The sequence below is a fragment of the Panthera pardus genome, unplaced genomic scaffold, assembly GCF_024362965.1.
Source record: "Panthera pardus isolate Hobbes unplaced genomic scaffold, ASM2436296v1 HiC_scaffold_26, whole genome shotgun sequence".
Lineage (NCBI taxonomy): Eukaryota > Metazoa > Chordata > Mammalia > Carnivora > Felidae > Panthera > Panthera pardus.
Genome location: NW_026526832.1, coordinates 32206275 through 32232478, shown reverse-complemented (window position 1 = coordinate 32232478; position 26204 = coordinate 32206275). Strand labels below are relative to the sequence as shown.

General features: G+C 48.0%; 1 long non-coding RNA gene across 2 annotated transcripts in view; it reads left to right on the top strand.

Moving 5' to 3' along the window:
- The window catches only part of LOC109268395 (uncharacterized), a 34812-nt gene extending 9210 nt beyond the window's left edge, over positions 1–25602 (top strand). The window contains exons 3-7 of one of the 2 annotated variants that reach the window (XR_002080634.2): positions 12305–12436; positions 16550–16708; positions 18149–18246; positions 23325–23929; positions 24089–25602. This is a non-coding gene — a long non-coding RNA (uncharacterized LOC109268395). Of the gene's footprint in view, positions 1–12304; positions 12437–16549; positions 16709–18148; positions 18247–23324 lie in introns of both variants that reach the window. The other variant, XR_002080629.2, reaches the window with a different exon arrangement.
- Positions 25603–26204: the final 602 nt, after the last annotated feature.

Sequence of the window (26204 nt, the reverse complement as noted above, 5' to 3'; positions counted from 1 at the left end):
CTGTGGCCTTAGGCTCCAGAAGCTTCTTCCATCAGTTTTCAAACTAGAGCCAAACTTGCCCCAGAGCCTGGACAGGCTGAATCCCTAGACCTGGATCCCTCTCCCTTGGCTACTGCTGGCGTGGGCACAGCTTGGTGACTGTCCCTTTCTCTACTTCTAGGAATGACCAAGCTCTTTCAGCTTAACTTTGTCAATGGCTCCAGCCACAATAGCTTGGCTTACAAGCCATTCTGGTTTTTTATTTTTTCAGCTAAATTTGAATATCCCAGCTTTGATCTGGTGTCTGTGGCGCTATTATTAACTCTCTGTTATTAACTCGATTTTTTCTAATTTCCAAGTTGTTGGCCACCCCCATAGCTGTTTCCCTGCAGAGATAATATCAAAGCTGTAGGATTTGGGGAAGCATGAATTAGACAGCGTAGGGGAACGAGTCCAGCATGAGGCAGCTGGTTCATTAATTCCATGCCTTTTTTTTTTTTTTTTTTTTTGCAAGAGGGTTAAAACTGACCAAAATCAGCTACCCAGATCTCTCTCTCTCTCATTGACCTCAGAAGACAATGTTAAATCATCATTTCTTTTTGCCATTCATCCCAAACTGGGGAGCAGGGGCAAGTTTCTCTTTAAAAAAAATTTTTTTTTAATGTTTATTTACTTTTGAAGGAGAGAGAGAGACAGACAGAGCATGCGCAGGGAGGAGCAGAGGGCTATGGAGACACAGAATCCGAAGCAGGTTCCAGGCTCTAAGCTGTCAGCACAGAGCCCCATGTGGGGCTTGAACCCACAAACCATGAGATCGTGACCTGAACCAAAGTCGGACACTTAACCGACTGAGCCACCCAAGGTGTCCTGCAAGTTTTTCTTTTAAAAAAGACTTTTAGCAGCGTCTGGGTGGCCCAGTCAGTTAAGCATCCAACTCTCAATTTTGGCTCAGGTCATGATCTCATGTTTCATGGGATTGAGCCCCGTATCGGGCTCTGTGCTGACAGTGTGGAGCCTGCTTGAGATTCTCTGTCTCCCTCTCTCTCTGCCCCTCCCCTACTTGCTCTGTCTCTGTCTCTCTCAAAATAAATAAATAAACTTAAACAAAAAGACGTTTTGCTCATAATAATGGTCTATCTTTTCCACAAATGTGACTTTGATTCCATACCATAGAATCTTTGAGCTGGAAGCCATCTTTCTCAAACTCCTGTCGTCAAAGTTGGCTACAATGTCATCAGAAGAATAGAAACCACATCCCTGGGGAAGGAGAACTTGGTACTTCCTTCTGCACACACAGTCGTTTTGAGAAAGCCTTTACGGCTGTCGGACTTCAGTCTCCATGGTGATAACTTAAGTTTGGCTTCATTGGGGGCAAGAGCAAGAATGATGTCATCCAATCGTCCATACAAGGCATCTTGGTATTGGCCAAGATGGACAGCCAAGTTTTCTGTGCATCCTAGACTGTACTTGTCTCCTTAAAGGGTGAGAAAATGGTTTCGTGATTAAGAACTAACATTTCAAAGTGTTTTGTTTTTGATCATCGCATTTGACCCCTGATGAGGGGGTTATTGATTTGATTCCCATTTTGTAAGTTAAAAAACTGACAGCAGATAAATCATTTGGCCAATCATTTGGTATACAGCGCATGTCTCTTTTGACTTGAAATACAGGACTGTTAGCAGGATTCCATGCTTCTTCCTAGTTTCTATGCTTGAGTTCACCTCTGGCCCTTAGAATGAGTTACACATCACAATTAGGAAAGAAATAACCATATGCCACTGTGAAGGTCAAGTTAAAAAAATTTTTTTTAATGTTTATTTGTTTTTTGAGAGAGACAGAGACAGAATGCGAGTGGGTTAGGGACAGAGAGAGAGGGAGACACAGAATCCGAAGCAGGCCCCAGGTTCCGAGCTGTCAGCGCAGAGCCCGACACGGGGCTCGAACTCACGAGCTGTGAGATCACGACCTGAGCCGAGGTCGGACGCTCAACTGACTGAGCCACCCAGGCGCCCCTGTGAAGGTCAACTTTATGTGTCAACTTGGCTAAACCACAGTACTTAGATTTGGTGGAATATTATTCTAGAGGCTCCTGTGAAGATATTTTCTATATGAGACTAACGCTTAAATCAATAGACTTTGGGTAAAGCAGATTGCTCTTCATAATATGGTGGGCCTCATCCAATCAGTTGAAGGACTTAATAGAAGAATACTGACCTTCTCCTGAGAGGAAGGAGCCCTGACAGAGACCACATTTTAGACTCAAGCCGCAACTCTTTTTTTGGGTCACCAGGCTGCCAGCCTACCCTGTAGATTTTGGACCTGACAAGCCTCCACACGAGCCAATTCCTTAAACGAAATCTGTTTATGCGCGCCCTCTCGGTTCTATTTCTCTGGAGAACCCTGGCTAATATCGATTTTGGTGCCGTGGAGTGGGGTGTTGTTAACAGATACCTCAGATTACTCAAGTGGCTCTAGAACTGGGTCGTGGGGAGAGCTGGAAGAGTTTTGGAGGTGCCTGACAGGAAAAGCCAAGATTACCTTGAAGAGACTCTTGACAGAAACAAGAATGTCAGTGGTGCTGCTGGTGAGGTCTCAGGTGGGAATGAGGAACGTGTTATTGGAAACTGGAGGAAAGGTGGTCCTCGTTACGAAGGGGCAAAACGCTTGGCGGAACTGGGTGTGGTGTTTTGTGGAAGGTAGAACTTGTAGGTGATTCACCGGGATATTTAGCGGAGGCGATTCCTTTTTTTTTTTTTTAAGTTTATTTATTTATTTTGAGAGACAGAAAGCACCAGCAGGGGAAGGGCAGAGAGAGAGAGAGAGGGGGAGAGAATCCCAGACAGGCTCCGTGCGGTCAGCACAGAGCCCGAGGCAGGGCTCAAGCCCACAAACAATGGGATCGTGACCTGAACTGAAGTCGAGAGTTGGACGCTTGACCAACTGAGCCCCCAGGCATCCTTAGCTGAGGAGATTCCTACATAGAGCATTGTGGCTGCTGCCTGGCTTCCCCTTGCTGCCTGATAACAAAATGTGACAGGGGAGACATAAATTGAAGAAAGAACTGTTAGGCCAAAGGGAACGAGTACTTGAAGATCTGGAATGTTTCAGCCTATCTGTATGGCCCCAGATGAGAACGCTCGGTCTGGAGAGAACACCGAGCGTGTGGCTGGACAACCATTTGGCTATCAAGTGACTACAGGTATGACTCATGGATCCAATTAGCTATCTCAGCAGAAGGGCTTGGACCGAAGGGGACGGAGACAGGACACGATGAAGGAACGCTGCTGGGCTTCTGAGATTTTGCAGGACGAGCCAATAGGGCTCTCTGGCTGTGAACGTGTGTTGTCCTTCCAAAAAACATGGAACTCCTGCCCAGGGCCTCAGGGCAGGGCTGCCTCCCTGGGGGACCAGAAAAGGGAGCCAAAGAGGCTTATGACCTCAAGCCTTTCATCTTCTTGACTTTTTCCCTTTGAATAGTAATGTCTGCCCTATGCCTGCCCTGCCGTTGTGTTTTGGGAGCAGATCCCTTGTCTGGCTTCACAGAAGAATTTTGCCTCGGGACGCATCATACCTTGAGTCTCACCCATATGTGACCCAGTTGGTATTTCGATGAGATCGTGACCTTGGAGTTGGTGCTGGAGTGGGTTAAGGTTGGGGGGGGCTGTTGGGATGGGGAGAGTGTGTTTTACATTTTAGGGGGCCCAAGGGTGGCATGTTATGGATGTTATGGGCTGCAATGTGTCCTCCCAAATCTACATGCTGAGGTCCTAGCGCCCCCCCCCCCCCCCCAGTTACGTCACAATGTGGCCACAGTTGGAGATCAGGCCTTCCCAAAGGTGATGAGGTAAAATGATGGTAAAGTGAGGCACAATGAGGTTGTATGGTGGGCCTAATCCAATAGGACCAGCGTCCTTGCAGGAAGAGATTAGAACCCAGACACATAGACTGAGAGGCGACCACGTGACGACACAGGGAGGAGGCAGCCATCAGCGAGCCAAGGAGGGAGGCCTCAGAAGAAACCGAACTTCCCAACATCTTGATCTTGAACGTCCAGCCTCCAGAACTGTGAGAAAATAGACCCCTGTTGTTGAAGCCCCCCAGTCTGTGGTATTTTGTTATGGCGGCCCTAGTAGACTAAAATGGTCACCAGTATCAATTAGATAATTTAGTGGCGGGGTGAGGGGGGGGGGCACAAGCCACACCATGTTGGTGGCATTAAGAAGATAGATCTTGGTTATTTCACTGATCTTGTTATTTTAAAACTGATATTGTGTAGACTCGACTTTGATTACATGTTCCTTCATCTCTGATTTTTTTTTTTTTCCATGTAAAATTACTTTCTCTTTAGTCTATTGCCCTAATAGCCCGGGGGGAAATATTTGCTCCTGAGGGTCATGGTTCAAATCTGCTTCATTTTGGTCAGAATATCTTTCTTTCCTCGTAAACAAAATTACACTGTGATTTTAAGTACAGAAACTCTTAGAAGGAAAAGTCTGCTTTGGATTCCAAGAAAGTTTCCTCTTATTATATTATTATATTTCATCTTTATTGTAGACTTCAGGACTCCTATTTTGCTTCCAGACACTCCCTGGAACCAAGCTCTCCCAAACCAGTGTCTTCCCCCAGAAAGAATCGTAGGACCAAGGACAGTCCTTGGTCCCCCCTCCGGCTTCTCCCCAGGAGCACTCTAAAGAATCCCACTTTTATTTGCCCAGATTCCAACATTTAAGCACACATACATATGAAAAAAAATAACTGAAAATTCCCAATTGGCATCTCATCTTCTGGCTGTAGTTACCAACCCTGAAAGAAGAGAAGTAGCCGTGAAAAGGTGAAAGAGAATCCCGCCAATATTTGTCGATAGACTCAACATCGTTTCTGTGCAGTAATGACACGAGTTCATGAACATCTCTTCTTGTTAATTTACTTGCCTGGTTAACCAGAAGATCTCTCTTGTTTCACCTCAAAAAAAACTGTCAATCTTGAAAAGTTCCCATACTAAGAAAACTCCGCGTTCAATAAAATTGATTTTTTTAAATGATTGTGTCTCTTGACTTTATATTCCTGTTAGAACGATAAAAGGTTGTCCAGAAGAGTGTAGGAGATTGAAATGCTCAGGCAGGAAATGGGGGGTATTTCCATATGCCTGGGATGTTATTTTTTCTATCTTTAAAGTAGAATGTTCCCCCAAACTCCTCTTTGCCCCTGCAAAGAAAAAAACGTAAACAAAACTAGACCGTTATAGATCCTGGTTAATTGGGTTTCAGGAGATTTTGAACTTCCGGGATTTTTGTGCGTCGTTATAGCTCTGGTTGATGGTACATTTGAAGGACAGGTTGCAGGTGAATGAGGGAGACTGACTCTGTCACATACTCGCTGTGCATCAAGGCCAAGTCATTCCGACTCCGGGCCCTGATGGGGGAACCATAATATCTGCCTCACAAATTTTCATGTGCATCAAATGAGATAATGGATGTGAATTTACTCTTGAAACCATAACGGGGCTGTGCAGATGTTAGTCATTATTTTCAAACAGCATCTGTGACCTAGTTTTGATTGTGGTTTACTTTTGGAAGGAAGAGCATTGTAACTGCAGCTTGGCTCTTCTGGAACGAAACTAATTCAGGGACCTTAACTACCAGTGATCACATTACAGGCAGATACCCTGCTGTCGAGGTAGACTGACCCCAAGGATGATTGTTCCTTGCTAATTAATGATCAGAAGCATTTCCATCAGCGTACTAAATTCTGAAAATCCGTTTAAATAAAAATCATACTCGTCCGCAGAGCATCGCCTCCAGATTCGGTCGCCGTGCTCCGTTTAGAGAAGGAAAATACTCGTTGGAGGTTTTCCATGTTCAAATATTTCCATCATTTGTAAGAACTTGCTTTTGTCACTCGTGCATCCTTTCTCAAGCAAATTTTTTGATCGTTCTTTCATCAGGTACATTTTCCTATTAGATGGTTTTATAGAAGGGACTGTTTTTTATTGCCTAATTGCCATATGGAAGAGATTAATCATTAAAACAAAAATAAAAGGGGCGTCTGGGTGGCTCAGGCAATGTCTCTATTGCTTTCCTGGCCCAGGGAGGATTTGGCCTTTCTGGCTTGCCCACCGAGTTGACCTTTGCTTTCTGGGCATAGTTTAATCCCGACAGCTTTTATCTGTCATCAGGAAAGTTGGTTTCGAGTCTTTTACGGTCACATTGTTTTTGCTGCCCTCCCCAGATCTTATCCTACAAATCAGCACTGCCTTTTCTTCTCTTGGCCACCTGGTGTGGGTGAACCTTCATGAAGCAATCCTTCCCGTGGGGTTTGTCTGCTTGAAGAAGACCTGGTGTGGTGAAGAGAAAGGGAGGGGGCTGGGCTCCGGGGGACCCGGGTTTCTGCCTTGGATTAACTCCAGAGTGTTGCCAATGTGGCTGGCACGCTCTGGGCCTCTGTTGATTCCTCTGAAAAATAAGCCATTTGGAGGAGCTGTCCTCCAAGATTTTCCCCCAAATTTAGCTTTCCCATAGTTCTCGGGCATGTAGGACGCGGAAAGAATACGTGCTTCAGAGCCCGGCAGACCTGAGCTCCCAACGACTTTGAGAGAAGTTACGAAAGTTCGTTGAGCCTCAGTGTTCTTGTCTGTAAAATAGTGTTGATTATAAGCATTAAATGTACAGAAAATACTTCTGTATGGAAAATGCCACGATACGGAAAAGAGACAATTACCATTTCCCTTCTCCTCTTCCCGTCGCCTCCTAAAAAATTAAAGGAAAGCGACACGTGGAAATGAAATCGGAAGCTATCGGCATATTTCACTGCGGAGAAGGAACGTGCCCGAGGACTGGCCCCTGCCCCTCCAATGCTCTTGGAGAACGTGGGGCTGGGATGAGGCTCGCAGAAGCTTCTGGTCCACTGACCCTCTAAGAGACGCTGGGTGGAGCATCATTTGAAGCTTCTCTAGTAACCGTTGCAGAAGGAACGGGGGACACATGATCCGACAGAGGACACGGGGAACGTGGGTAGCGTGAAGACAGAGAGACGTGGGAAACGTAGCGACAACTGTGACTCCTAAGGACGTTTTCGGTGACTCTTGCAAGACAGCGGAGCAGAGAGAGGATCAGAAAACTGAGGCGGCTCCAGGAAGGGGCACCTGCAGCCGTCGTGCCTCGGTGGCTTTCTCCCCTCCAGTGGAAATCACGATTAGGTTCCAGGGTAACACGAGAAGGTCAGAACTGACAGCAGCCTTTGGAAATCTGGTCTCACCTAAAGTCCACGTTTTATTTCCTCCCCCATCTCCCGATGGCGTAGTGCAGAACCGCTCTGTCTGCCTTCCTCTCGAGGGGAAGCCGGGACACAGGAGTTCAGGGGAGGCGCCTGGAGCCTAAGCCTGGGGATGAAATGAACGTAGCGGTGGGAAACGCAAGCATCTAAATTTAAGTAAAATGGAAAATTAAGCCCCTTGTGCTAGTGCAGTTTGGCAGACGTGGGGCTTAGCAGGGTAGCTGTGAAATAAACGTCTCAGTGCTCTGAGGTGCCCGTGCACTCTCTATAAACCAACCATGCGACACGGTTACCGGAAAAGTAAACTCAAGAGTAAAATGCATTATCAGAGGATTTACGATTTTTGGGGCAGAGAGAAGGAGAGACAGAATTCCAAGCAGGCTCCATGCCAGCAGCGCAGAAACCCCATGCGGGGCTCGAACTTACCAAGCGCGAGACTGTGACCTGAGCCGAGATCGAGAGCTGGACGCTTAACCGACTGCACCACCCCGGTGTCCCTACGGTGTTGTTCTCACCGTCAAGGTTACAGATGAAAAGGAAATGGGGGTCATACTGACCCAGGTGGATCACTGGGGGTTTGCCCACGCCGGTCACTTTGGAATGCCTCTCCCAGGCTGGTGCTCAGGGGGGCGTTGTTCCTCCTTCAAGACCCTCGTGGACATCTAGACCTTCTGTGCGCCAGCCCATGCTGTACGGTAATCCACAGCGGTCATTCACACACAGCCCCTGTTCAAGCCAGGGGCTCCCGGGGGGCACAGACCATTTGTCGTTAGCCTTGCATCCCTGTGGCCATTCGGGAATACCATTAGAGCTCTCTACCTGTTTGTCGAATACCCTGATTAATGAGAAGATTTTCACAAGCATTTAATGATTCATCTACCTGTTTAACAGTACTGACGGAGCTGCTACGAAGGTCATGAGGTGACTGCACCAGATGAGATCGTGCACAGACCCTGTCTCAAGGCGTCTTGGTCCAGCCGAGATCTGTCATACGAAGAGCAGCTAGAGGAATTGGGGATACTTAACGAGGGTACAAAGGTCTTAGGAAGAGCTCGGCAGGGCTTGCGATATTTAAAGGGCTGGAAGGGAGAGCGTGTGCAGCCTGGGGGATTCCAGAGAGGAAAGTCGGTGGGAGTTTGAGGGAGGGAGATTCCAGATAGTAGGAGGAGTCCCAGGGGTCGATGGAATGGTTTGCCCTGCAAACGGCAAACCGCGCCAGAGTGGGAGTGTTTGTGGCCGACGCCTGTGACGCCCGCCTGAACGGAGGGGATGTCTGCTAGGAAAGAAGATGCACAGCCAAGCCCTGGGTGGGGGGGTCTCCTCTGGTCCCAGAGAGTCTTGTGTTTTCCCTGGAAGAGTGGTTTCACAGAGTGGATGTTTGGTCCCAAGCTCTTACCTTTGTCCGCTAAAAATAAAGCCCAAAGGCAAAAGGCAACGAAAGGTCTACTTGTTGAGGAACATTTCTAGGGGCTGCTCCAGTAAGACCCAAGAGAGAGTTCAGTGGCCTGCCTGACATAGACTCAGGGGGTCACCTCGTTTGTCTCTGCTTCTCCGGTAGCCGTCAATCTAATGGGTGTGATGCTTGACGTATGGACAGAGCATCCTTCATAGGCACCATGTTGCTGTGCAAACTTCAGCGGGTTTGTCACCTCTCTGGGCTTTAACGAAACAGCCCTCGAGGGCCCTGCCAGCTCTCACATGCCAGCCTTTGTGTTTTATTCCAAAATGTCTTCTCTACCGACAGGGAGGCCGCTGACTGAGTCAAATAACGCCCTCGTCTGTGTATTCACGAAGATAAATGCAATCCCTTGCTCACCCATGTAAATCGGGCTCCGGAAATAAATGAGTAAGACGGTTTTGATGGCTATTAAACTGGTACCTGCAGAAGTATGGAGAGTTTTACATTTGCTGGAAGGGAGAGAGGTCATCATTTATTCTCTCTCGCCCGCCAGATCTACGAATTTTTTTCCTCTTCTCCCTGGATTGTTTTTCTGGCATTTCCCATCTCCAGGAAACACATGAAATATGTTATTTGAGAAATTTCGCAGGCGCGTTTCAAAATTGGGTGGAAACAATGTAGAAAAAGATATCTTTGTTGATTCGGAAAAATAAGTGGGACTTGGAAAAGCAGAAGTTATTTCGGATTTAAGGGTTTGAATGACATTCCTGCGCAACAACCCGGCCAGCTCCTTTCTGTTTTTTAAATTTTTTTTGGCAAAGGTTAAGATTTTGAGCACGTAGACTTTGAATGCAAAAGTCGTCTCTTATTTTTGTCCCAGTTCAGATTATTGACTCTGATAGGCCCAGAAGAGATGGAATTGATAAAAATAGCAAATTGCTGTTGTTTTTACATCTCGGAAAGGACGACATCTATGACTTCTGACAACTGTTTCCTAGAAGGAGCTGGAATGCCCTAGAGCAGCCTTGCGAAGAGCTACGCCAACACCGTCAGGTTAACCGATGACAGTTCGTGGACTTTGGAACCTAAGTCTGCTTGATGTCTGTGGCACCACGTAGACATCTACACCATTTTAACAGCAACACGAAGTCCGTTCACGTCCATCATCTCCTTTTCATTATGAAGGTGGCACCTGTTAATTGCATCAAATTCGGAAATATACTTAACATGATGCCCATGATAAGGCCGAGCAGCAGAGACTTAAAAAAAACAACTACAGATGCAGCCATGTCAGACTACTTTATGACTTTATATGACTTTTGAGGGCTTTAAGACCAAGCCACATCCCGGGGGGCAGAGGAGGGGGTTCCCCACTGAGGGAATGTGCCGGTGCTTAATTATCCTGGGAGGATGTAAATCTTGGAGCAGGGAAGGAGATGGGCCTTGCTCATGGCTTACAAATTAATTCTTCTAGGACAAACTCTCTGGGGTCAGAGGTCAGCCTGGCCCAGTTTCTGAAGCACAGAGCAGCGTGGTGCGGGATAGTGGTCGGTGACCTGCCGTTGTCCTGGAGGGTCAGATTGGCAGCCAGTCACCTGGGAGATGGCCCGGGAAGGTGGGTGTGGACCCGGGACTGCAGACATAAATGCTTTTGTCCACACCAGTTCCCCTCCATTGTCCCTAATGCTCTGTATCTTGTTGTGCACAGCAATCTGGGCTTGGGGGTGATCGTCGTAGACGCGGGGGTAATACCAGCAGTCGTAGTAATGACAATGACAATTAGACTCCCCTATAGAGCGTGTTACATTCTAGGCACTATTCTGAATACCGGGCGTGAACTCATTTTGCCCCCACGGCACCGTTATGAATTAGGTACTGGTATTTTCCCAGTTTGGCAAATTAGGGAGCTGAGGCACAGGCAGGCCCTGGCAGGGAGGGTCCCGGAGGTGAGCGCTGCACCGTAGAGGCTCTGCGGGGACCGGACCCCAGGGAGCGTGCCACAGAACCAGGTGGGCTAAGCGATGTGCTTCCCCCGGAAAAGAGTGGGGAGAGGTGGCAGATACAGCGGTGGGGGAAAGGGCGCAGCCAGCTGCCGCGGAGGCCGCCCAACAAGGGTGCGGGCTCGAAACAGGGGGACCTGGCCCACGGCACGGTCAAGGCAGCATCGGAAGCAAGCAGCGGCCGCTTCAGGAAGTTGAGATTCTCGCTAACGAGTTGGGGGCAGGGTCACGGGGTGTGGGTAACATATCAAGTGTATAAAACAGAATGAAGAATCTGGGGCTCCTGGGGGGCTCAGTCGATTAAGCGTCTTGACTCTTGATTTCGGCGCAGGTCATGATCTCACGGTCCGTGAGTTCGAGCCCCACATCGGGCTCTGCACTGACGGCACGGAGCCTGCTTGGGATTCTCTGCCTCCCTTTCTCTCTGCCCCATGAGTGCGCTCTCTCTCTCTCTCGCTCTGTCTCTCTCAAAAGTTAATAAATAAACCTCAAAAAATAACAATATGTAAAAATCACCCATAGAGTCACCCCTGAAAGGTAACGACTCTGCACATTTTGGTATATATACACGTTTGTGTGGACATGTGCATAAAATGTGTCTCCCCTCGATTTCATATTATAAAAAGTTTTCAAACATATTGCACAGTTGAGAGAATTATGGACAAACGATGCTTTTTCATGTGGTTTTACACGCTGAGCCTGTTTCTCTCTCACTGAAATTTGTTATGAACATGGTTTTTAGCGGCTGTGGAATACTTTATTGGGGAGCTCTCCCACAGATGGTCTTAGCAAAGGGAAGAAAACTTCCCAAGCTCCTCTCCCCACTACTCTTGCCCACCCTGGGACCCCTGTGCCCCTGCGCTCTCCCCTCTCTGTTGTAACCAGGAAAGAACTTCCCAGAATAATGGTTGACCTGAGCAGGTGTGCAATACATATTTATGGACTAAATGAATTTAACCAATGCCTGTTTTGGCAGCATTCACCGTCCCCAGTTCTGTCCATCATCTACGTAAACGTGGAAAGAAACGTACTGATTTGCATTTTTACACTGTTTCATAAGAATGATCTTCCAGGGACCCCTGGGTGTCTCAGTAAGCGGAGCATTAAACTCTAGACTTTGGCTCAGGTCGTGAGATTAAGACCTACGCTGGGTCTTATCTCTTAAGATTCTCTCTCTCCCTCTGTACCCCCCTTTCTCTCTCTCTCTCTGTCTCCAAAAAAAAAATTATCTTTAAGAAGTGTTAACTATTAAATCAAGGGTTAGGAGCACTTTACAGACTTCTTGCTGTGTTTGGCAAACCGTTTGTAGAATGCCTTTGGGAGAGTGCTACTGTCCTCTATCTTTGCAGGATTTAGTTTTATCAGCGTGGAAGCACTCATCAACTCAGCTAGCCGTATTATTCAAGATGTCATGTGAACTTAGCTGCAAAGAGCAATGCATTGAGTTGGGAGTAAGTGTAGATACTCAGCTGGATTTTGAAAAGTGGTTCTCCTGAGTGATTTCTCTCCTCTCCATTGCAAACCTGTTTCAAAAAGAGATGCTACCTCTCTCCTCGGTGGATTCTCGGTCTGGCCTCACATGAACTTGCCTGGGTGGGACCCAGGGATTCCGACCTAGAATTCCTTGTAACCAATCTAATCTCTTCGTCTGCAGCCTCTGCTTTGCTGGGTCCAGGACGAGGGTCATTGCAGCTCAGCAGTGAGTGAATACTCTTGGCCATAAAACTCTCTGCCAACGAAAGACATGGTAAATATAGAGCAATGCAGTCTGGTGGTCATGGCTAAGGTGAGTAGGGATGCTGATATGATTCTGAGCGACATTCTCAATGCCTCAGTGTACAAATGAACGGGATATTGAATCCCTGAAGATCAGAAGGCTTCTTAAATGCAATGATCTATTCTCAATCACCTAGCAGGGGGAGGCCAGGTATTAGACAACTGAACTCTAAATATGATTTCACACACTCATGTCACTGCTCAGGTGTGATACCTCTCTCTTTACCAAACTTTTTTTTTTTTTTTTTTTAATCTTTCCTCCAAAGCTCTCAAACCACACAATTCAGCTACTAACCGAGGCTCACCTTTTTGGATTCCCCTGCTGTACTGTGGTCGAGGTGCTAATTAGCAGGGAAAGGGCCAAATGGCAGGCGGCCAGAAGGAAAAGAGACGTCAAAAGACCCGCACAAACCACAAATGGGACAGCCTGTGCCCTTGTAAAGTTGAGACACGCCTCTTAGGAGCGAAGCATAAAAGTCCCCCCTCCGCCCCCTGCCGCTTCTGAACATGGTCAGGTTCGGCAGCAGGCTCCAGCCTCCTCACCTGGTAATTGGGGAGTGGAATAACACCTCTCCTCCGGCTTGCCAAGAGGAGTAAATAAAATCAGATAAGGGGCAGCAGGCTAGGAAGCGATCCCCTGTTGAGCACCCCCGTTGTGTCAGGCAATGTTTTCCATTTAATTCTCCCACTGGCTCTGCAAGGCTTGATGGATGGGCCAACCATGGCGGGGACACCTGCTGAATGTCACATACGAAGTGGCCTGACCTCACTGCAAAGCCTTTGCTCTTGCTGCTGAGCCATGGTGAGGTGCGTGGCATTTTGTGGACACTCGGTCATGTCTGTTATTAGTGGAGAGGACGGAGAAACGATGATCCCCTTGTTACGAATGAAAACAACAGATATTTAAAGCTGTTGGGAGCCTTTGTGCTCCGGGTTTCAACATGGGATTTACCTGTCCTATTTTAACCAGTTCGCATGAGCATTTGTTGTATAACCAGCACATGCTGTTCCTGCATATAACTTCGGTTACATAAATCTAAAGCCTGCTGACTGCTGGCGATCTTTAAAATGTAACGAGCTGAAGGATTCGTTTTGAGCCTTGGGGCAGGATGGCTTTAACCATTCCCCGAGCTCAGCTTTTAGGAGGATAAGTCTGCTGCATCTTTGCCATAATCCAACTGAAGCCTGGATTCCAAGCAACAGTGGATGAGATTTAAGTCTCTAAGAACGATATAAACTTAAATAAAACAAGGCTTAAGCGTAAAGTCCCTGCAAAGTCCCTGTGTCCACATTCCATCAGGATGACGTAATAGAAGTTTGGAAGCAGGCAGCCTCTCCCTTCGGGTCCCCTGACCGCTCCGCAAGACGGAAGTCAACGGGGGTGGTGATCCGTGACTCTCAGAAGCCACAGATCACGGTGGGCTTTCTGAAGCCGGACGTACTTGGCTGTTGGCGGGTTTCTCAACTACAAAGAAGATCTCTGTTAAAAAGAAACAAAGCGAACTAGGAAAAGTTTTGGGTAATTGAAATCAAATTTTGTGTCAAAAGAGGAGCGAAGTAGGAGTTAGCTTTCTTCTCATTGGAGAAAAATCTCTATGCGGATAAAAACATCCTAACATTTAGTCTCGTCTATTTTGCTGGTGAGTCGAAATCAGGGCAGTGAGATCCAAGGAAGGGAAAGGATTTGGGAGCTTTCTCCCTCCCCCCACCCTCATCTCCCATGGGATTCTTTCTCCTCCATTGGAGCCAAAATGCAGCAGATCGTGGCCATGTGGCCCCCAAGCTGAGGACAGATGTCACCTCAGCCCATATGAAGAGATGCAGGGTATGACCTACACTGGGTCACTCAGCCCCTCCGTGTCTCACATTTTTCATCTGCAGAATGGGATAATAAAAGTATCTACCTCAATGGGTTGCATGCAGATCAAATGGGTTTTAAACATTAATTCAATGTGTAAGTTTAAATTAAATGGGCAAATCTCTCAGAACGGACCCAGGCACATTGTAGGAGCGAAGGGTTTGCGATTCTTCTATCGTGAAGACGAGAGCGTGGTCCTGGGTATGTGTGAAGTCTTTGGAATCCACCTGACCTGCCTCCAAAACCCAGTTCTACCAGATGCCTGACCTTGGTTGGCCAAGTCGCATGAAGTCTCTGAGGCTCTTTCTTTCTCAAATTTAAAAACGGAGATGTCAATTCCTAACACTAGTAGCATTTTGAGGAAGAAGAAAGGATTGCATTTGATGATACATGATGATATCTGGCTCATGGCTAATTCTCTTACGAAGTATTTGTGGAAGAAAGTACCCCTGTGGCTGTAAGCACATAGTCCCACACACATCCAAATACAATCATGTTGGACTACTTTCCCTTTTTCGTTTTCAACTTTTGGATACATTGTAGAGAACCCAACTTAAAATCCCCAACCAGGGGAAAACCTAGGTTTCCTTTTTTGGCAAATGACCTCAGAAAAGAAGTGTATTAAGTCAGCTCAGGCTGCTATAAAAAACTCCAGAGACCGAGGGGGCTTAACCAACAGACATTTATTTCCTCAGCTCTGGAGACTGGAAGTGCAAGGTCAAGGTGTGTCCGGGCTGGTTTCTGCTGAGGCGTCTCTTCCCGGCTGGCAGACGGCCATCTTCTCCTGTGTCCTCACACAGTCTTTTCTCACTGGTGAGCCTCTCTAGTGTCTTCCTCTTCTCAAATGGACACCAGTTTCATTGGATTAGGGCCACATCCTTATAACCTCATTTAACCTTAATTACCTAAGTTAAGGTCCTATCCCCAAATATAGTTCCCCTGGAGGTTAGGGCTGCAACATGTGAATTTTGGGGTTCAGTCCATAGTAGGAAGCTTTTATATCACTTTTTCTTTCCTCATTCATGCTGACTCACTCATTCAGAGAAACATCGTGTTGTATTTAGCCATTCGGAAGCCAAGGAGATCGGCCTCGGAAATCCCATCAACCTTTTGGTTGAGGATCTCTGTCTTTGGCCCTGGGAGGAAATACGTTTCTGTTGTCCAAGCCACTTGGTCTGTGGTCCTCTCTTGTGGCAGCCCTCGCAAATGAATCCACGCCCTTACTGAACTAATATGTACTTTTAAAAATTAAGCACCTACTACGTTCCAATATTTCTTATGATTCTGAATGTGTAGGTCCTGCTTCAGATTTGACAAATTGGAATTTGAACCCCAAAGACCTGCCCTGCCTGTTCTTCCACGTCTAACCTCTGACCGTCACGTCACGAGTCTCAAAAATCAGCCATCAGATACTTCTGCCTTTCAGTGGCCCGCACGGCACCTCATCGGATCTTCTACCTAATTTCTCTAGTGAGCAATGGAGTCTGGAATCGGATCCAGTAGTAAAAAGAGGAGGCTGTGTTTGAGCTAGGGTGAGCCTCCCCTGGGACCTACGACCTGTTTTGCCAGAGACATTCCAGACTTTCTCTTGTTCTGAAACATGCAACTTTTTTGTGGAACTTATGGAACTGTTTTACTCCTGAAAATGTCCTATAATATAATCGGTCCCATTGGCATTGGGAAAGCTTATTGGATGCAACAGAACTGACTCTTTCACCAAAAACTCAACATGCACTCGGTTCACTTTTGCTTGATGAATGAATATCTCACCCAGCTTACACTTGTGTGAATCAGCCTTTTCTTGTATGGGTTTCTCTGGTTGAGCTCCTGGTGAATGTTTAGCTCATCTCCTTCCAGACCCTCCCTGACACCTCCAGGTTTACCATACCCTTGGCTCGGATGTCAGGTGAGTCACTTGGTTTTTCTTACTCTGTGTAGGTCGCCGGGCTGGGTGAGGTTCAGGCGAGCTCATGACCGTGAAAGCATTTTGAAATCTGAGATGTGGTACCGATTGTTACTATGATACTATCTGGAAGGGTACAGTTTGTTATTTTCCCTAAGAAGCCATTTCTTCACTTCTATCATTCTCTATAAATATCTCCTATTTACACTGTAGCTTCTGACCGTGTCTTTATAACTAACTGTTAGATCAAAAAAGACTCCTGAGGCTGGATCTTATTTAATTATCCTTGATTTCCAGCAAGGCCGGCCTAGGCTAGGGGATAGAGAAGCTTCTTAATAATTTTTTTTTTTTTTCTGATACAGGGACTTCCAGGCCATGGTGGTGGATGGAGTGCAGGATTTCCGTCTCTCGAGGACCCACCCGAAGAACAAAATTGCAAAAGCCGACAAAGAGCCCCAGCGGCAAAGTAATCAAGCATGAGAAGTTGCAAAATGTGATGTTGTATCCCGTCAGAGGCAGGGGTAAGGAGGGATACAAAGTTCTTGACACATCTAGCTATTTCTCTGCCCCATGCCCTCATGTTATACACAAAGACAGGAATTTAGAAGATTATGTGCTTTCCCCATCAGTGCTGCTAAATTTAGAGAAAGCGTGAGAAGGTCTTGAATAAGATAAATCCCACCCCACGGGAGATGCTGGAGGCTTGTCTCCTCCGGGGCCTCTGAGCCAGAGACAGAGGCGTTTTCTGGGAGAAATCCTGTGGCGTGCTGAGACGGGGCAGCCGAATGCTTAGTTAGCACCTGCGTGTTATGGGAATCCCAAGCTGGAAAAAAAAATGACCCAGAACTGGGGGGTCTGTCTTTTAAAACTTTTGGGGAGAACCCATCAGAAGCAGGTGGAGAACTGCGCTGTGGGGCCTCTTCCACCCAGTGTTCGAAATCAGTTCATTTGGAATTTGTTGAGTCTTGGTTTACGGCTTAGTAGAGGGAACGTTCTTGCGACCATCCTCCCTACGGAAGAGAACAAGTGTATTTTGCATCGTCTTCTCCTACTTTGGCTCAGTTGGCCGCTTTCCACGTCTAGCTACTACCTGTCCTGGTTTCTACTTTCTCCCAACTTCAGAGGTTCACGCTTGCGAATGTGTGCGTGTGGGACTGAAGGGAAGTTTCCGTCTGTTCTCTATTAGGACTCTCCTCCATGACTCGTTACCTTCAGCCGAAAAGTTCTTCTAAGCAGATTCAAGCGGTTGTCAGAGAAAGCACAGTTTGAGGTTATTTTGAGCGTTTGGGTGTCTCCACGTCCAGTCGAGGGCCTCTGAAACCTGCCAGCGGTCCGTCCCACTTCCTCTGCATTAGATCTATTTTTATTGTGATTCTTGCTGTTATCACCGGAAGACTGGACAACTCTCTGGTGAAGGAGGATTCTGGAAGATGAGAACTGTTTGTTCTCAGGTTTCCCCCCTTGTTTTAGGGCCACGTGCAATTCACCCAGCCTGTTTGTGATTGCCGGGGGCCTCCCCGGGGCCATCGGAATCTCAGGGTCAAAGACCTCCCCCGCTCCCCCACCCCCCATGCCAAGGATGCTGCCGCTTGGGGTTCAGAGTCCAGGCTGCTGGGTCCATCATCTCTCCTCATGCAGGAGTTCTTGTTTAGGGTCCACGTTCAGTGTCTCTGGAATTGGTTTCAATAGGGGATTTCTTCTCTGTCTAGATTACATGTCCCTCGAGGGTATGATCTTGAACTTCTGTTATGGCGAGGAGTCAGCTGACATCCGCTGGATGTTCCCTTTGCTTTAGACATGTTCGGTAGCTCCCCAAGTCCTCAGGACAGTGAGCGGAAATGATCACAGAGGGATGAAGAAACTTGCCCGTGGTCACACGGTTGTTAGAGGAAGCACCGGAAACCGAACCCCCCCCCCCCCCCCCGGCTTGCGTTCTTTCCACCTTGTTGTCTGTTCTGCAGGCTGCCATTGAGGTTGACCGTCTCCACAAGGGTTCACCGGATGGTCCATGACGACGATGGTCACAGGGTAGAAAGGATGGGACTCTATGAATTTCTTGGTAAGCGAGGATGATAGCTTTGCTCACCAAATCTCAGGATGTGTCACGGGGGACAAGCCCTTGGGCGCAGAGGACCGGAGAAAGGGGTGTCCTCTCTGCCAGGTAGAAATCTTCAAGAAGGAGGTCTCAGAAGGAATTTGGGGGATAAGGTGGCTCTGCAGGCCAGATCTCAGAGCTTCAAAGTCAAAGATGCGTTACTTACAGGATAAAGTCCCTGTCAGTTAGTGTGACACATCCTGCTCACAATCGGACCGTTGTCTGTGGGTCCGGCCGCCGTTTCCACGACCCTCACCCTGCCCCACACAGACAGCCTGCTATTGACCGCTGCCCATGCTTCCCCTGCCTAGAATGTTCCTGTTCCCTCTGTATCTCTCCGCACTTTGAATGAGGTCTACTCTTCCTTTAAGTCTGAACTCTGCTGTCTCATCAAAAGCCTTTTCTGGGCACAGTCCTGATAGAAGCTTTTCAAGGGTACAGATGACACTCCGTTTCTTTGCCCTCGGGACTTAGCACTATGGATAATGCACAGGAGACCCTACACTGAGTGTTTCTTGTGAGGATGAATGGATAAATTCCTGGCACAGCAGGGAGAGGCCATGTGGGGCTGAGATATCCTGCTGATCAGGAGACCCGAGCTCAGTCCTCACTCAGACCCCTATAGGCTTTGTGCCCTCAGGCAAATGACTTACCTCCAATACTGAGATTCCCCGTCTATGAAATGATGTTAAAGCCTTGCTCACCAGGTTTATGAGATTAAAAATAAGATAAGAAATGCACACTGTGATGCAGGATTGGCTATGGGTTAAAAATCCCATCCACCCACACAAAATTAAAGATTGATAAATTACACTGCATTCAAATTAAGAAGTTCTGATCCCCAAAGGACACCATCAAGGAAGTGAAAAGACAAGCTACAAACTAGGGGGACCTAAACGTGACATCAGTAACTGCCCACCTCTAGGAGTAAGAACCCCTCGTGCCAATATAAAAAAATCTCCCCAGTAAATACGGACAAACGCACAAGCAGGCCTCTTGCAGAAGAGGAGACACATCGGATGAATAAACGTATGGAAAGGGAGATCGAGAGCACACTGAGATGCCTTTTGGGATCCATTTGACTGGCAAAATTGACATTTCCGTGTTTTGCAAGGAATATGGGTCAGTGGTGTTCCTGCTACTTTGCAGTGGAAAAGCAGTCATTTTGAAAAGCAACTCATGATCAAACAAATCGGGAGACTGTAGATGCTGGCGAGGATGTGGAGACACGGGAACCCTCTTGCACTGTTGGCGGGAATGCAGACTGGTGCAGCCGCTCTGGAAAACAGCGTGGAGGTTCCTCAAAAATTCAAAATAGATCTATGCTATGACCCAGCAACAGCACTGCTAGGGATTTACCCGAGGGATCCAGGAGTGCCGATGCAGAGGGGCACTCGTACCCCAATGTTTATAACGGCACTTTCAACAATAGCCAAATTATGGAAAGAACCTAAATGTCCACCAACTGACGGATGGATACAGAAGATGTGGTTTATATACACAATGGAATACCACGTGGCAAGGAGAAAGAATGAAATCTGGCCCTTTGTAGCAACGCGGATGGAGCTGGAGAGTGTTATGCTAAGTGAAATAAGTCCCACAGAGAAAGACAACCTCTGGTGGGGGAGGGGAGACAGACGCTGGTATATGGGAGAAGCACAAGATAAATGTTAATTAGAAGTGTCTAGTTCTGGGCTTGGATGGTAAGGTCAGGGAGTTCTTTCTGCTTTTTTTTTTTTAATTTAATTTAATTTTTTTCAAATTTTTTTTTTTAAATTTTTTTTAACGTTTTTTTAAATTTATTTTTGAGACAGAGAAAGACAGAGCATGAACGGGGGAGGGGCAGAGAGAGAGGGAGACACAGAATCGGAAGCAGGCTCCAGGCTCTGAGCCGTCAGCCCAGAGCCCGACGCGGGGCTCGAACTCATGGACCGTGAGATCGTGACCTGAGCTGAAGTCAGCCGCCCAACCGACTGAGCCACCCAGGCGCCCCGAAATTTTTATTGAACTTCTATTTAGCTACCATAATATTGGTTTCAGGAGTACAATTTAGGGATTTGTCACTTCATATCACACCTAGTGCTCATTTTATTTATTTTTAAAAATATTTACTTATTTATTTTGAGAGAGAGAGAGAGAGCACGAGCACAGGCAGGGGAAGATCCGAAAGAGAGGGAGAGAGATTGAATCCCAAGCCGGCTCCGTGCTGTCAGCGCAGAACCGGACGTGGGGCTCGAACTCAGGAACGGTGAGATCGTGACCTGAGCCGCCATCAAGAGTCAGATGCCTGACCGACCCAGGGGCCCCTCCAGGGCTCATTTTAAACAAATAAGCCCAGACAATGCAAGGTCATGCAAAGCTCCATGATGACGGGCCGGTGTGCCATCGCCGATTCAATTCAGTTCAGCTCAGTATATCTTTTCCTCAAATACCTTCGTTACGTTTTCTACCGTGTGTGCACGTGGGTCCATGTTCCAAGTGTTTGGGTGGTTGGAAGGGGAGTAAGAAAGGCGGAGTGACTCTGGGTCAGTTTGTAATTGACCACAAACGTAGAATGATCACTGACTGTCAAGAACGTATGATCTTGGGAAGAGTCGCTGCCCTTCCGTGCCTCAGTTTCCCTGTCTCTGAAGAGAAGAATGGACCCAGTGGCCTGGAATTGCCAAGTTTCTGCGGCCCCTCCCTCCATCCCTCCTCACTGTGCTCACCTTTTCCTCAGCCTTCTCCTCGCTCCGGGATGTCCTCCCCAGTCGCTCTCTCGGGGAGCCTGGGGACGACCAGCGGAGGGCCACGTGCCGAAATCTGGCCGCACATCCCCGCTGGCATCTACGCTTCCTGCTCCGTCCCTCCAATCACGTTTGTTAATCACACAATTTAGTGCCCTAGTAAACACGGCCGCTGCTTCATTTCCCCGCAAGCGTCCTTGGCCCCGGTGGCCGGGGAAGATTTGTTTCCAGTCATGAACCAAATATGAAGGTCACATGATTTCGTGATTCTTTTTCCTTTCCAAAGAAATATGGGAGGCTTACGCGGGCCAACCTTCCAATTAATCCTGAGAACAGCTGCCTTCGAGGTGGGTGAGCCTGAATATTATTCACTCTCGCGGTCATTTATCAAAGAAAAGAAACGGTCTGCCGGCCTCCGATAGCTTTGATGCACTGGAGTCTAGAATGTGGTGCAGCTGGAAGATCCCTGTTTCACGGGTACGACCCAGGTCGTTACTTGGACCTGCGTGGGCTCTCGAGCAGCCGGGACGGTGAACCTTCTGTGCCCGTGGTGCGGACTGCCCTGCGTACTCACACGCGGTGCCTGAGTCGGCATCCACCTGCTGGTTACAGGGCTTTGGGACACCCAGGAGCCCCCCAGTGGCCCTGCAGGTGCCTGTTTACGCCCGGTGGCTCTTACCTCGCTTGCCTCCTTAGCTCCGGTGAGCAGGGGCTCTGTCAGTCGTTAAGTGCCACTGGACGGACGGCGGGCCACCTCCCATAAGAAGAGCCCAGGAGGAAAGCAGCAGAGAGAACCTGTCGCATCAAAAACAAAACCAGCAGGGGCCCCTGGGTGGCTCAGTCGGTTGAGCGTCCGACTTCGGCTCAGGTCATGGTCTCGCGGTTTGTTGAGTTCGAGCCCCAGGCCAGTCTCTCTGCTGCCAGCATGGAGCCCCCTTCGGATCTTCCGTCCCCCCTTCTCTCTGCCACTCCCCCGCCCGCACGCTCTCAAAAATAAATAAACGTTTAAAAGCAAAACAAAGCAAAACAAAACAGTGTGTCTATTTCAAACAGCTGTATTCAGGATCCTAGGAGGATTTCACTTGCCCCTAAATCTATGTAGGCAAGGAGATCTCTTTTAGTGCAGGTTCCCCCAAATTCCGCTTCGTCCTGTCTGATGGATGGATTCCCCGTGATCGGAATGGACCGGAACACAGAAGTCCTCCATGGTCGCAGGAGATAAATCCATTAGGAATGGAGTGGTGAATTATGTTCTGGAACGGCAGGGACCGGGGAAATTAGGTGGTAGCATATTGAGGGAGCACAAAATGAAGCAGAGAGAGAGAGAGAGAGAGAGAGAGAGCGAGTGAGCGAGCCTGAAAATGCTGAGCGGATCCCGAACAATGGTCAGGGCTCCATGTAAGAGGGCAGCCCTCTTACATGGGTGAGATTAACTTTTTGTGGGTGGGGCTATCTCATAGAATCTCTCTCTGGAAGGTGACTTAGGAATTTTCATCCCGTTCCCAGGCAGGGAAATGGAGAAACATCTTCTGTGCTTGGAGGGGATACATTCAGGTTCACATTCCTCAGGGCGTGTGTCATTGGCTTCTGACCTAAGCAGACTGCTCGGTCCTTGACCCTCTTCCGGGGGTATCCAGCCCATGCCCTCAACTGTCACACACTTGCTTGGGCCCTCACGTCTCTGGTCTCATCCCTGATCTCACTCCTGGGGGTTTGGCTCACACATCCAACTCTCTCCTAGCTCTCACCCACCTCAGATTTCATGTCTGAACTGAATCCACTGGCCCCCAAACCTGCTCTGATTTCGGGACTATCACCAATTCCTCACTGAGGCTGGAATTCTGATGTCATCGTGTATTAGCCCGGGCCTTCAGAACCTACAGAACAGGATGCGTATGTATAGAAAGAGATTTATTACGAGGAATCGACTCACGCAATTATGGGAGCTGAGAAGTTTCAAGATCTTCAGGTTGAGTCGATCAGCAGGCTCGAGCCCCAGGAAAAGCCAGTGTTTCGGTCTGAGCCCAAAGGCAGGAAAAGGCCCAAACGCCAATTCGAAGGTGGGTCAGGCCGGAAGAATCCTCTCTTACGCAGGACTGTCAGCCTTTATGGTCTACTCACACCTTCAACTGATTGTGTAAGGCCCACCCAGACTAGGGAGGACAATGCCCCTTACTCAGTCCACACACAAACAGTTAATCACATCCCAAACACCCTCACAGAACCACCCAGAATTGTGTTCGACCATATATCTTGAGCACCTGGTGGCCCAGTCAGGGGCCACATAATAAGCTAACTTGTCATTTCGCTGCACAGGTGCTCAGTTTCAACTCAGCAGGCAAGTCATCTTCTCTCAGATGCTCCCATCCCTCCGCTCCGCGGCGTTGCCATATTCTCGAGAGCGCTCGTGGCTCATTCTGCGCCTTCAAGGGCTGATAAGCAACCTGCCGGACCTCTCTGCTCCCAGAGTCAAATAGGCCACTCACACATCTTTGCATCTTGACCCAGTGGTCTCTTGGCTGTGTCCCCAGTGTGCTCTCTTGCAAATGTGTGCACGTGCCTCATTCTAGAAGATATGATTACGATGTGGGACCCTGTGTCTCTGTGCAGCTCGATGCATCTCCCAGCCAAGAATGGGCATGAGAAGCCGGGAAGACCCGAGTTTGAATCCCGACTATATTAATTTCTAGCTGCGTGATCTGGATGGAGCTACTTAATTTCTCCGAACAGCAGATTCCTTTATCTGGACAGCGGTGCTAAAAACCTTTCTTCCAGCGCGGGGGACTGTTACAGAAAATGCCCAAACGGTGTCTGGGTCCTAGTACACGTCAAAAACTTTTGTCTGATCCAAGAAGTGGACTTACAACCTTTCTCTCCTAACATTTCATGAAGTCATCACATGCTGGACGCACGGTCCTCAGGTATGATTTTCTCCCCATTTTAGCGGGGCTTTGCCCCAACGCACTCTATTGTCTACATAATTTTTGGAAGCATTCGAATATATGTTCAGTGTTAGTAATCTCTTTCTCTCTCCCCTTTCTCTTGTGGCTGATGACCTGGCCCGAATCTTCACTTGGGAGTAAGGACCAGTGCTAAAGTTCTAAGCTACAGAAGTCTGCAATCTGCAGTCGCCAGGCACGACCTAGCGCCGTTCTACCGTTGGCGTGACCCCCGTAAGACCAGAGGATGCTGTGCTCTGGGCCTCGAAGGCACCACCGTGAATCCCCACCCTGATTCTTCCCAGGAGAAGCGAAGCGTTGAAAATTATATTCAGCTGCAGGAGTTTTCAGCCTCACATTCGGAAAGAGCAGAAGTTGCTAGAGGCTATTTTCAGAGAACTCCTAATAAGTACAGAACCCAAATACAGACATGGTTGTTAACACCCTGGGAAATGCCAAATCCAAGCTGGATCGCAGCCAGCAGAGACATGGAAAGTCCTAGATAGCTTATCTCAGAGCCAATCTGTATTACTCGGGAGGCGCAAAAGGCAATTGCAAGGGAGGACACGAGCTCTCCTTCTAGGCCCTACCTCAGCGCCTTGGACCGACAACATCAAGGTGCATCGGGCATTTTCTGAATCTGCGAGTAGGTCCCTTGTCCTGCCCTGTGTTCTATCCTGTGCTTCCAGCCTGCTTCTCCTTCAACCCACCCATTCTTCCTGACCCGTTTCATTCATTCCTGGGGCTTCAGGAACCTTCTCTCCCTCAACAAATGACTCCTTGTGATAGATCTCCAGGCTTGAGTTTTTAAACAAGTTTATTCTATTTATTTGTTTGTTTGTTTATTTATTTATTTAGAGAGAGAGAGAGACAGAGAGAGGAGAGAGAGAGAGAGCACATGGGGGAGAGGCAGAGAGAGGCAGCGAGAGAATCCCAAGAAGGCTCCACGCTGTCTGCATAGCCTGACGCGGGGCTCGATCCCACGAACCGGGAGATCACGACGTGAGCTGAAATCAAGAGTTGGATGCTCAACCACCCGAGCCACCCAGGCCCCCCAGCCTTGACTTTTTGTCTGCATGTCAGGCACCTGTTTAAGCCCGCGACAGACACCTAAACTCAGCAGGCTTTTCTCCAGCTCTGTTACTCAGCACTGGGACACAGGTGCTTTGACTGCAAGCCAAGAGCTTTCTGCTCTCCACAACGACGCCTTGGGTGGTTGACGTGGTGGCTAATTGAAGTTAAAGCCCCCATTTAGAATGGTTTTGGGGGAAGGTGACAGAAAGTCTGACTGTGGCAATGATTAGAATTTGGATTCTGAAGATTTGGGTTCAAACCTCAAGATGCAACCTTCATACCTTTCAGGCAGCATGGCTTCGAGAAATCATTTCCATTTGCAAACAGTAGAGCAGGAGAAGACACAATTAGTATAATTAGGTTAATAGCCTATATACGTATTATCTATATACAGGTTAATTATATGTATATATTGTAATTATGATTATATATGACGTATAACATGTATCTTATGTATGGATGTTGTATATTTATACATGTCACACGCAAACATGTATTATATGTATGTATATTATCTGTACATACAACCTAATAATATATAATTAGTGTAAGTAGGATAATAAAAGTTAGTTGTGACGTTGTGTTTACCTCGTGCTAGGCACTGATCTAAGTGCTTCTATATATTAGCTCATTTAATTCTCAAAACAATTCTGTTAAGGATCATACTATTATGGTTCAAACTTTTAAAAAATGTTTACGTAGTTATTGTGAGAAACAGAGCGAGAGAGAGAGAGAGAGAGAGAGCGAGAGGGGGCAGGGGAGGGGCAGAGGGAGGGGGAGCCAGAGAATCCCAAGCAGGTTCCGTGCTGACAGCGCAGAGCCCGATGCGGGGTTCAAACTCACGAACTGTGAGATCATGACGTGCCCCGAAATCAAGAGTCGGACGCTTAACCGACTGAGCCCCCCGGGCCCCCCTCAAACTTTTCAGAGTAGGGAAGGGAGTCAGAGTTATGTGGTCCGTTCCCGCCCGTGTTTGCAGGGGGGTCGGCGTGAGGCACAGTGCACAATGCTTCTGCCCGGCGCCTGCCACGGCAGGTTGGTGTCCTTACCCTTTCCCTCCTCCTTCCCCTGCCCACCAAAATGCTGTCACCTTTACTTGACGTCTTCTGTAGCTTAAATATGTGCATTTTTAGTTTTGCAATGTAGACACGTTTGTATTAAACGGCAAATGCATACCGTTCTC